Source organism: Engraulis encrasicolus, chromosome 12, assembly GCF_034702125.1.
Source record: "Engraulis encrasicolus isolate BLACKSEA-1 chromosome 12, IST_EnEncr_1.0, whole genome shotgun sequence".
Taxonomy (NCBI): domain Eukaryota; kingdom Metazoa; phylum Chordata; class Actinopteri; order Clupeiformes; family Engraulidae; genus Engraulis; species Engraulis encrasicolus.
Window position 1 is genome coordinate 16910485 of NC_085868.1, and position 13059 is coordinate 16923543.

A 13059-nucleotide genomic window follows, 5' to 3' on the forward strand; every position below is an offset into this window, starting at 1 on the left:
TGCTTGTAATTAACCTACTCGCACAGCGATTTTTTTTCACGTGCGTTTCATGACGAAAAGGCCCATTACACAATAGAGTAATGTTAAACTTTTAGTACAATGGAATAATTAATTAGGCTACTACCACTTTTAAGCCGTCAATTGCGGCGAATTGTACTTAAAACTTGTGTGCCGTTGTGGATGCCTCGGCTCGGCGCCAATTTTTAAAGGCATTCGTAGTTCTAATCTAATGCATTCAGGGAAATCTATAGCCCTCCGTCTGCTGTGTGGTGTCGGAAAACCTCCGTTGGGTGGAAAGCCCCTCACATGAGAACTAAACAGACCACAGCTAACCAGAGGAATTATAAGAAATATAAGGATCAAAGACGTCCAACATGACACTGCCCATAGCAAAGCAAAATTGAAAAAGAGATCTCGTTTATGTCACATATATGTCTCCTAGACATAAATGAGCATTTATTAAGACCAAAGTGCTTTTCTCATTATTCTCAAATGTCTCTCCTGAGAAATAAGTCTCATAATGAGCATTGCGTGAGCATTGCATGAGCATTCTACCAGTTCTGAACACTTTCTCATATTGGTCTCTTTTCCAGATCTCAGCTAAGACAAAAATGAGACATGTTTGCTGCTCTCAAATATGTCTCAATCATATATCCTCACTAGCAAGATCTCTCAGTTATGTCTCTTAACGCTATTTGACGTCTCAAATTAGTTTAACTGAAAAAAACATCAGCAAATATAAAAATGAGAATAGCACAAGCTCTCAAATATGTCTCAATATGATACATATTTTAGCATACAGCCTAGAATCACTTTGAGTTTTTAGCCAACAACAACTTTAACTTAACATGTGATGTGCACAAACCTCATCTTTTGGAAAATGAAAATGTAGGCTATGTACTTTGAATAAAAGTCACCTCGCCTCCAATGAGCATGCGCGGCGGACTGCATGGAAACACTACTCAAATTTGAAATAAATTTAAAATATATGCACTTAACTAAAATGTAAATTGATTCTAAAAAGGGTAAATTACATAGTTATTTAGGAAATCGGTGCACTGCTTGCGTGTACATTTTTACTTGCGTGTACATTTTTACTTTACTTAATATGAGTGACGTACTTCCGGAAAAGCTACTAACGCGGGATTCTGAGGGCTTGAAGAAGAAGAAGGACTGGAAGATTCCTTCATTCTTCCTGAGAAGAAGAGCCATCAAAAGAACAACACTTTTCAGGAAGTTTTTCACTTGTCACGCTTACGCGACGAGAGGTAAGAACCCTGCCATATTTCAGTTAGTCAGTTACATTACGTGACAAATGTAAACGTATTTTGGTTTAGAAATTAACGGTGGTGGTGGCTAAGATATGAATGGCAGTTGGAAGGTGACTAACGGCAATGGCGTGTGTTAAAGCAACGGGCGGCGTCTGTTCACCAAGTAATGAAATGTCCTTCCAGGCGAACCATATTCCTTTGACTACACTTTGGCTAATAGATGAAATGTTTGGGTATATGTCAACAGTCAGTCCTGGCTTAATTTAAACCGCAAATACAAATGTGACCAATGTGGAGGCGGCCATGCTAATTCTTAGCTAAACAGGTTCTCTCAGGCAGTTCAGTTCCCTTACGGGAAAAAGTTCCGTTTCTTCCCCCGAATTGCTTTTGCTTCGACAGTGCACTTGTGGTGGCCATACGGTGAACCCAATACAATGACCCGGGTTGTTTTATAACCATTAGGTTATACATTATGCATGGTGGTTATGAATTCACATGCCATTTGCTGCGTTGGGGGGGGTCCGCCATTTTACGTATGCTACATGGAGTATGGGGGCGGGTTACGAAAATGTAATAGTTTTGGCGATTTTACTAAATGAAAGTTTCAACTAAATGAAACTACACGACACAATTTGAAACCATGCTTTTCGGATTTGGGTGAACAGACGATTATTTTTCGAAAGCCGTACTCCATGTGGCGTTTCTAAAATGGCGAATGCTATCTGGGTGAAGCTAATGGTGGATGCTACCTAGGCAAGCTTGCAGCCTCTATCAACGTCGCTGGTGTAGCTGCTCTGAAACATTCGTAGTTATTTTTATTCATCAAATTCTAGGTATTTATTGTGACTGGGAAAATTGTACTCAGCATACATGAAAAGGGGGATCTTCTCCATGGTTAATCATCAATATTCTCTCTCTGTGTCTGTCTCTTTCAGGGAGTTTTGCATTCGTCCTCCGGGTACACTGGAAAAATCGACAACGTCCGCAATATTTTGTCATGTGATGAAGCACCTGTGCAGCTCAGCAATCTGAAGTTAGGTGATAAGGTCTTGGCTAAGTGGACTGATGGCAAATTCTATAAAGCAGTTGTAGAGTACATGTCATGTGAGCACTTGGCACCCCACCGCAGAGGCGATGATGAAGCCCAACCAGTCTATGCAGAGCTAACTCAGAGACAGCCTGGTCAGTTTTCATTTTTTAATAATTATAATTCAATGTATGGTTTTGTTTCACCATACAACACCTCTGCTACATACGAGGGCTACCCATATGGCCATACTCTCAATAGCCCTCCATCCAACGGAGGCGTCCACGTCCAGGGTCCATCACTCAGCAGCACTCCAACAACCGGAGGCGTCCAGGGTCCATCACTCAGCAGCACTCCAACAACCGGAGGCGTCCAGGGTCAATCACTCAGCAGCACTCCAACAACCGGAGGCGTCCAGGGTCCATCACTCAGTAGCACTCCGTCCAACGGAGGCGTCCACGTCCAGGGTCCATCACTCAGCAGCACTCCAACAACCGGAGGCGTCCAGGGTCAATCACTCAGCAGCACTCCAACAACCGGAGGCGTCCAGGGTCCATCACTCAGCAGCACTCCAACAACCGGAGACGTCCACGTCCAGGGTCCATCACTCAGCAGCACTTCAACAACCGGAGGCGTCCAGGGTCCATCACGCCACTCGCCCGGAAGCGAAGGCCTTACACCGGGAAGTTGCTGGTCACCTTGTTCTGACTGTAAGGAGGAGGTGGAGGAACTGCTCCGCGAGAGAAAAAAGATTCACGATGTTGTCTCAAGAAGAGGTAAGTATTTTCTCATTGTGTTGCTATTTTTATGATATTTGTTTGTTGATGAAAACCTACGGGATATCCTGTTTTAATGTGTTACATCCATTTTAAAGAGCAGCTACGTCTTTTCTATTTTGTCTCCAATGTGTCAGATCCAGACCAACTTAAACAGCTCCAGGCCCTCTGTGAGCTGCTGGCTAAGAATGTGGACGGCGCACCCACCACCGTGGGACAGCAGGAGCTCTTCCCAGGATGTGGGGTCCAGATTTCATCCTACCAGCTGGCTGCCATCACTCACGTGGCCAAGCCGAACTGCATGCACCTCTTCCATGGCCTCTTTGACCATTTCTTCTCAGTCGCTGACTGTCGTAATGCTGTCCCATTTGGCCGTCCTGGAGGCTCTCAGGGGAAGAAAGTCCTTGACCGGACCAAGGTGGACGCAATACGAAGTAAGTTTAATTTAATTTACACTGACTTGGGAAGCCATTCATGACATCCCTGTGCAATTAGAATTTTAATAACACAAGTAAGTTTCCTTTAGCATTCATTAAGGATAAGAAATTGCATGTCTCCCCCGCCCAAGATTGTGGGCAGAGAGGGTATTGCAACTAAGCTGCTTATTGAAATGGCTGGCTATGGCCAGCCTTGATCTTTTCAAGAATATTAATAAATAATAAGCCAATATTTACTTGTATGACCAAAGGGCGGTAAGCTTTGAAGCTAAAAAATCCTGTTTCTTGAAATTAAAAATGGCAGACCATGGAGAAGATTATTAGAATTTAATAATCGTGGTAAGTATTTGTTAAAAAGGTATTTGTGAATGGACAGTATGAATTCTGGAAATTGACTACTGATAATATGAGTAAATAAAGAGTAAATGGGGAAATCACTTGTATATGATTGTGAATTGTGTATTTTTAACAATGTGCTCTCTTTTTGAAACCAGGGTAGCGGGCATATGCCTATCAAATGTATGAATTAATGGTGTGGCTGTCCTTTAAACGTGAAATGAACAATGGTGGTGTGTTTCTACCAAATACTAATTACGGTACAAATAATGTTCTTGTCTTCCAGCTTATGTCCCGAGATGTGCCACGCTGCCTGGTTGGGAACCAGTGGAGGAGTCAAAATTGAAAAAGGCGTTTGTTAACAAATGTAGGGCCAGAGCAGGTGCTCCTACTATGCAGTAGCCTGGCCACAAACTCCTAAATGTTTCTTACAAAGTCTTTGGGTGCGAGCAAACAGCAAAGTTCATGTTAAGCAACAACAAAAAAAGCCGCACTCCCGGATGAAGTTTTTGCAGTTTTAATACTGGGTTAGCATGGCAGACAGACGTTTCTGCCTAACAGGGTTAAGTACAATGCTGGTTCCCGCCCACCACCAACATGTAATATGGTAGTGTGATACTTTTTTAAGTACATTTAAAAGTATCACTGGTAACACTTTGCTTTCTATTAATATTACACGTTGCTTTCTATTAATATTGCACTGTTAAAAAGTACATTGTTGGCTTAGGTCACTTCTCTGAGGTAGTGTTTGAAGCTCCTGTGCAGCTGAGCAATCTGAAATCGGGAGATCCTGTTTTGGCTAAATGGACGGATGGCAAATTCTATAAAGCCATGGTAGAGTACATGTCACTTGAGCGTCTATGTCCAAGGTCCATCACTCAGTAGCACTCTAGTCTATTACACAGACCTAACTCAGAGACAGCCACCTGTGTTACCTCACAGTAAAAAATGGAGTGTCAATATTGCAGTGTAAACACATTTTCCTCTGAATAGAGTAGTTATAACAATAGGCAGAGTAAACTCCTCCAAATGGTAGTGTCAAAAGTGAGAGTAAAAAAGTGAGTGTCAACATTTCAGTGTAAATCTATTTTTCTCTTGATAGAGAGGTTATAACAAAAGGCAGAGTAACTCCTCAGACAAAATAACTCTGCAGGGTGATGATTCCCCGCGAAAATTCTAGAACCGGAGCTGGAGCTGGCATGGCATGTTGGAAGTAGTTTCTCTCCCTGCGTGGTAAGTGGATTTGAATATTTATCGAGTTTTTGCTGTTTATGACCAACATTTTTCAATACACTGATGCTGATGATAGACTACTGTATGTGTATTAGGTTAAATTAGGCATGCATATATGTAGGCTAGCCAATTAGTATTTTTCACTGATGCATTCGACTGCAATATTAGGCTACATAGCTTTTAGAAGTAGACCAATGAATAGTTGTTTTAAATGAAAACAAAATCCGACTGCATTTGCTTGCATGCTGACGCCGTGTTGTGTGGTGAGTATTGAAGTTTTCTCTTGTTTGCTGAGTTTGGGTTACCCGTACCAAAATGTAGTGCTAAGCTAGCTAGCTTGACAATGTGGTTTCCCAGATTGTATGGGTTTTCACCCAATGGCATTAGCATTGCAACGGTTCAAAAGTTCACTTGAGAACGTGCCCAATGTTTTGCAAGGTGATGTGCTCGTGCTTAATTTGTGGCTCTGAAACCAGAAATGCTCGATGTTAACATTAAGAATATGTTAGTGTTGGAAACCGTTTATAGTTAAGTGTTTTATGGTAAATTGTAGATTTGAGAGATTCATCTACTCATCCACCTCATAGATTAGTACGCTAAACTGCCCGCTCGTAGTTGATGCTTGATACCAGGAATGTTCTGTTTGGGCATGCGTGGACACACGTGTAGTATAAAAGTGATTATTGATTCGTCACGTAACATAGCTACATCTAGAACTAGTCCCTGCATGGCTTGCCAAGTCTTCGATGCCGGTAATCATACACATGCGTCAAATATGGGTTTGGTGTCAACTGTGGTGTTTTTGACTCATGCTGTTGTTGAGAACCACCGAGTTCTAGCGTTTCGCTTAGCCGGTGCAGCTTTCGTCAGTGCAGCTCAACAGAGGAAGAAGTGTGAGTGGAATAGGAAAGGGTGTATTGTTGTCGACGCGTTTCAGTTGCTTTGAAAGTTGTAGTAGTTGAGAGTCATCTGCTGACTAGCCTTTGTTTTTGCAAGTTTGGTAAATGCAATCCAATTAATGGACGAGGAAGGGGATATGAGTGTGGAAAGGGTGTCGTGTGTGCACGCGCGCTGGCAGGCTCGCTCTGTCGTGTGTGTGTGTGTGTGTGTGTGCGCGTGTGCGTGTGCGTGCGCGCGCGCGCGCGTGTGTGTGTGTGTGTGTGTGTGTGTGACCTGACAACTGTTTTGTTTAGAACACTGGTGCAGCTGAAGGCCAGCGCAAATGGGTGAACCGAGGAGAGAGTGTGATGGGGAAGGTGTGTGTGTGTGTGTGTGTGTGTGTGAGCGAGCGAGAGAGAGGGAGAGAGAGAGGCCATGTGATTGGATACTGCAATTAGGAGCAATTTACCTGTTTTCCCATGTTTTGCTGAAGAATTATATGCAATCATCTATTTAACAGATGTTATGTGGATGTGTAGTGTTGAGGCAACTCAGTTGGCTTTAAGAAGTTCATAAGGACATGGAAAAGGATGACTGTGTTTCATGTTCTGATCAGTGCCTCCCATACAGGTGTCCTACAAACCAGCTCGTTAGTGTTCCTGATCCAACTGTGTGAGTGTGTTAATGTGTGAATATGTTGACGGGTATTGACAGTTTCTCAACTTTCTCAAATTTAACAGAAAATGCTGTTGCGTGTCTCATTTGGTGGAGTGCAGAAGTACATAAAGATGCTTGAACTGACGTTTGATGATTTCTTGAGAGAAGGTTAGTCGCCTAATTTGAATTGAAAGTAGGCCTATCTTAATGTAGCTTAATGTAACTTAAAGTGGTGACATACTGCAATTATTTCTCATCAGATCATTTTGTGCACTATTTATTTTGTACTCCAGTGAGTTTGAAGTTCAACACCCCCTGAAGACAGATGGTTGGACCTCAAAGTTTATGACCAGTCTAACACAGAGGTAGACGCCGAAGTTTTTGAGGAGCTCGTAAAAGAGTTCCATGGACCTTTCCTAGTTTCATTGGCCAATGAAGCACCTGGTAAGTGTTGCCTACTTGCATATGATTTACACATACATCATTTAGGTGGAAGTGTTGAACTATGTAAGCCACTGCTTAGAAGCCATTGTTTAACACTTTTTTATGTATCTTATTTTTTTTTTTGCTACATTTTATTTGACCATGTGTTGGACAATGCTGTTGCAACTGTACACTGCACCTAGATATCTTTGTTTATTATCTAAATTTTGCTACTAATTACTTGTATACTGCTGTACTCTGTGCCAACCCCTTACTCTGTACTTGCTTGAATTTCCTCCTTGTAGGTCGCTCTGTTCAAAGGCATCAGCTATGTAATGTAATGTAATGTAATGTAATTGTGTTAATATTTTCCAATGCTCAGGTAACCCTCAGTTCACATCATCTCCAGGGTCTACTGCATCTGACGACACAGTGATCCTCAACTTCTCCCTGCTTGAGCCAGCTGAGGAACCCCTTGAGCCAGCTGAGGAACCCCTTGAGCCAGCTGAGGAACCCGTTGCAGCCCAAGGCAGTCAACCTAAAAGGCCTTGCCGCATCAACTATGAAGCAAAAACTGTGAGTTTGTGGGTGTGGGTGGATATACGGGGTTTAATTTGCACATCGTGTATGTATCTTGTTTGTTTCAGAATTACCAACAGTTTTTCAAAATACATTGCTTCATATGTTATCTTTTAGCTGATTGAAAAAATCCTGACTACAAAGCCTGGAGGTGACCGTATCATCGAGGAGTATGCAAAAACAAAATCAATCACAGATTCAACCAGAAGACGGCTCATCAACATACTTGCTGCAGAAATGACGGAAACACATGGGTAAGTTTAGGTCAAATGTGTTATCATGAGACAGTTAAACATCATTGCAATTATTCTTTCGATTATGGTGTTCAGTGTCCTCTAATAATGTTGTTTATTGAATACACCAGGACCTCGCCGCCGCGGAGTGTGAAAGTGATGTATGCACAGGGGATTATCGCTCTGTTTCCATATCTTGAAGACCCATACTCACAGAATGGCTATGTAAGTAAAGGTTTTACAATATATCACCCCTTCAAACTGTTGCTTGTATGAATGGTAACGCTTTATTTTAGTGTTACATCTATAACCACGAATACATACAATGTTAATGCCGGTATAAGTAACTTTGAAGGCATGTACTAAGCAAAATCAAACATTTGTTAGGTCCTTACTAAGGTTATATTGGTAAGAAATCCCTAATTGTGCATGAACAAGACATTTGCAAACACATGCCTAACAAATGTTTGATTTTGCTTAGTACTTGCCTTACAAGTTACATATACAGGCATTAACATTGTATGTGCTAGTGCTAATAGATGTAACACTAAAATAAAGTGTTACCGTATGAGTGTACATTATACTGTGCATACTGTATATTATACATAGGAACACTACTACGATCCGGAAAGTGGTTCAGGATACATTGCATGGCGGTTGAAGACCATTCAACGAAAGGCTTCTGAGGAAAGAGTTCCAGCAGTTAAATCTCCTAAAGGTAACATTTATAATGTGGGTGAATGGTCAACCTGTGAAGTGTGTTTAAAGGAAGATATACAACTGTGCAGTTCTAAACATTAACAACAAAATTGTTTTGTTTTAAAGTTGGTGGGCCAGGCCATGGACGTACTACACCCTTTACTGCCGAAGTCCTGACTGATGAGGAAGTGGAATCCGCTATCGCTGTGTTGAGACATTCTGCTGATGAGGAAACCATCCGTGAAAAAATGAAAACCACCTTCAGTTACCGTCAAGCAATGGTCAATGACCATGACAAATCTGCAGAGGTCTTCTCAGTTTTTCCACGGTTCCTGGACACACCAGGACTGGTAAGACATCTAGTTCTACATTCATTATATGTCTGTAATGGTATTTTATAGGTACTCTAGGTGTAATGTATGCGTATTGTCTATGTCAAATTGTCTATGTCCACACCTAAAGTCTACGTCTATGTCTGCATGGGAAAGTAAGAAATGTTATTTCAAATTCTTTGTATGACCACTAATGTAAAGAAATCGATAATAAAGACGACTTGACTTGACTTGATTGAAGAGTGAGGCCTATTGTAAAATGTTGCACAAGGTACTGACTGCAGTTGTCCTCCTTTCCTTTTTTCCCTTTTCAAATTACAGGTAGAGCAGGATTTCAGACTGATGTTTGGCGAGCAGACTGCCAATAAATTCCTGGAGAGATGGCCTACCACTTTCAGGGCAAGAGTCATTAAGTAAAGCCATGGACTGGTCCCCTCCACAGACCTTCTTGATTTGATGCACAATGCTGAGACATCCACTGAAGTTGAAAATGGTAAGTCTTTGAATGTGGAGAAGCATGTTGCTAAATATATTGAGGACCGTGGAAAAGTATGGCTGAATGTTAACATGATGCTTGTTTGACTTAAGGCTGGGACAGTGATACGTCTGCCATCATACTGCTGCTACATCTGCTACCGCTATCCGCACAGGGACGCAAGAAGCCAGGGAAGATATCAGCATCTAATGCAGTGGATCACCTCATCAAATTCCAAAAGGTACACTAGAATTATATTTGACAATGAATCAAGTCCTCCCACCACCCCTCCACTCCAACAACACTTCATACCCCATACATGAAGCCTTTCCTTAGACCAGACTAGACCACCACCGTCCCCCCGGCACACACACACACACACACACAAACACACACACCATTTATAGTCGGGGAGTATAGTATAGTATGCCCTTTATTATCCCGCCATGGGGAAATTCATTTGTTGCAGCAGTAACATACAGATTGTGCAAAAACAGCAGACAGCATACATGCAACACAGGACCAGGAGGTTAAAAAAGTATATATAAGATAGATAGAAATAGAGATGTTAAAGAAAATAGAAATATCTCTGTTAAAAACATCAAGTACATTAGTAAAAGTGAAAGTGCATTTGTAAAAAGTGCATTAGCAGCTTCATAAAAAGGAGGAGAGGGGGCTAGAACAATAATAAATAAGTGAATAAGTTAAAAAGTTAAAAAGACCATCACTACAAAACACCACCATCATCATCATCATCACCGTGACCACCATCATCACCACCAGGAGGGATATTCTACCATGACGACTGGTAACAGTAGTATAACGCACTCCCACTATACTTTTTTTTACACCATATTGTACATGGCCACAGAATGCTCTAATGTTTCAGCCCTAGTTAGTACTAAACTATCAAGTCAAGTGTGTGTGTTGAGGTAGTGCAGGTAGGATGTGCAGTCATTCAAGTGTAAGAGGCATGAAAAGCAGCAGTAACATGTTTGACCTCTAGAGTCATTCTGCAGTTGGCAATCGTAGCTTGTTATACTGTATACCATATGAAAGCTTGAAGTGTGCACTATACGAATAATATCCTGCACACGCACAGCCTCAAACATGAGTCCACTATTGAGCCCACCTCTTCAAACATTACTCCTCTACCCTTACACTTTCTAACATAATTTTAAACATGGTCACCCTCACTGCCAACTGCCACTGCCAGGGCCAACAGCACTCCACATCATTCCCTCAAACCTGAGTCAACCACTAGTAACATAACATTCTTACATTCTTTATTTTTTAGAGTTGAGAGCGATGTCATGTTATTGTTCTAATAAATTGTGTTATTGAATGTGTTTTGTCATAGACGGGAACAAGCCTGCAGCAGCATCTAGACAACATCACTGAAAGCCGTCAGCCCTACCTCCTTGCACAGGGACCCACAAAAAGCAGCATTCACTCCTTCTTCATTGCCATCGACAAGCACGCACTTCCATGCCAAGGCACCACCTCAGTCGGAGCCCTTGATGAACTCTTCAAGGCCCACTTTGTCTTTGGTACATCTTACAGTCCTGCCTTGAACAACTTTTTCACTTTTCTCCAAACTTCCATTTACAACATTGATGTAGGGAAAACTAAGGAAACGCCAAGAATTGCAGAGTTACGAGCTAGAATGGTGCGTTAGACTCAATTAAAGGATAACTTAAGCCACTATCAACATGCAGCTGTAATGCTCACACTACCCTGGACTTGTCAGTACCTGAGATTTTTTTCCAGCCTTTTCTGAGATCCTGGTCATTGTAATGGGGGCAGGTGTTTGTTTACATTTAAAAAAAAAACATCTTGATTTATTCCCAAAAACATTAAAAAGGTTATGCAACATCAGCAGACAACTAGCAAACAGTGGTACCTCTTGAGAAAATATTTGTAGTAGGCCTATGTCAAGAATTTTTAAAAAGTAAACAAAAGCTGCCCCCATTACAATAGCTCAGATCTCTGAAAGAAAAAAAATGGCATCACCGGGTTCTGACAAGTCAAGGGTAGCGTGAGCAATGCAACAGCTTATTGAAATTGACTGAAGTGGTCCTTTAAAGTGACACTGTCCCATTTTTGGAAAAAGCTTATTTTACACCTCCCCTTGGTTTTACCGGTCTCCTATACTTCCAACCGTTCTCGGGTTATGGCAGTGCAAATTTTACCTCCAAGCTAGCAGTTAACATTGAGTCCTATGACACCAGTTAGCCACCAGCTGGTTTCATAGGACTCAATGTTAACTGCTAGCTTGGAGGTAAAGTTTGCACTGCCATACACAGAGAACAGTTGAAAGTAAAGGAGAACGGTAAAACCCTATTATTGAACTGAAGGGGAGGTGTAAAATAATTTCCAAAAATGGGACAGTATCACCTTAAACAATTTAGTGGTTTCTAAATGATCTTGGTGGAGTAAACAAACAATCTTGGAAGGCATCTCAAATTATTACATGGGCTCTGTACGGGAAGGACTCTTTATCTTCAATGTGGCCAAGTGGGATGCTCATGTTTGTTCAATAGTTGTTTTTTTGTTTTGTTGTTTTTTTTTTTTTTGGGGGGGGGGGGGGGGTAATCCAGCAGAACAGCCATATGGGGCAGAAGTTGAGTCAGAGCCAGCATTATCCTCACAGCACCTTGTAAATAATTGTGCCTCTGTCATTTCCGATCTAAAAGCAGCAGGTATTGCCCAGTCTGTTAATTCTGTTGTGACTACTTTTGGAAGATATTGTCCAGAAAATTCATGAGCATGCAAAAGAGTCAGTCATTCAGTTGTGATCATACAGGACAAAAAGGTGCTGCTCACCTTACCTTTATTTACAGAAGCTGTTCAAGAACATTTATTTTCTTCTGAAGTGACTCAGACAAAGATTTTGTTGCTTTTCCAAAAAGAAAAAAAGATTTGTTGCTTTTCATGTTGATGATCTTCCTTATCCAAGAATGGAGAGAATGACTCGCTATGTATATTGAACCATATTGTTTTCTCTGAGGGGTTATTGGCAAATAAATGCTGCTACAGTACTTTGATTGTATGTATTTTCTTATGTTATAGCAGTTAAAAGCAATACTATTTCAGTAATATAATGTACACTATATAGTGTATTTTAAAAATGGAAACTACTCAATGTGGTGAACTAATTTTATATAAAATGAAATAAATATACACTATGTAGTGTATTTTAATAATGGAAACTACTCTATGTAGTGAACTAATTTTATATGAAATGAAATAAATATACACTATGCGGTGTATTTTAATAATGGAAACTACTCTATGTAGTGAAATAATTGTATATAAAATGAAATAAATACACACTATGTAGTGTATTTTAATAATGGAAACTACTCTATGTAGTGAACTAATTTAATATAAAATGAAATAAATATACACTATTTAGTGTATTTCAATAATGGAAACTACTCTATGTAGTGAAATAATTTTACTCTGGCAGTGTAAAGAGATCAGTGTTTTTACACATTCCAATGTCAATTTCGACACAATGTAGAGTCAGATTAACTCTGAAAATCTTACACTGTCCATAGTGTTAAATATTTGTACACACCTCATTGTTAATTTTGACACAAAATAGAGTAAAATTAACTCTAAAAATCTTACACTGGCCAAAGAGTAAATTTTACACTATTTTTGAGCGGGACCAAATGTTATCTGACAGGGGGTTAA

At 40.7% G+C, this 13059-nt stretch overlaps 1 pseudogene; it reads left to right on the top strand.

The window, feature by feature from the left end:
* Positions 1-1108: 1108 nt before the first annotated feature.
* On the top strand, positions 1109-11544 carry LOC134460368 (uncharacterized; annotated as a pseudogene).
* Positions 11545-13059: the final 1515 nt, after the last annotated feature.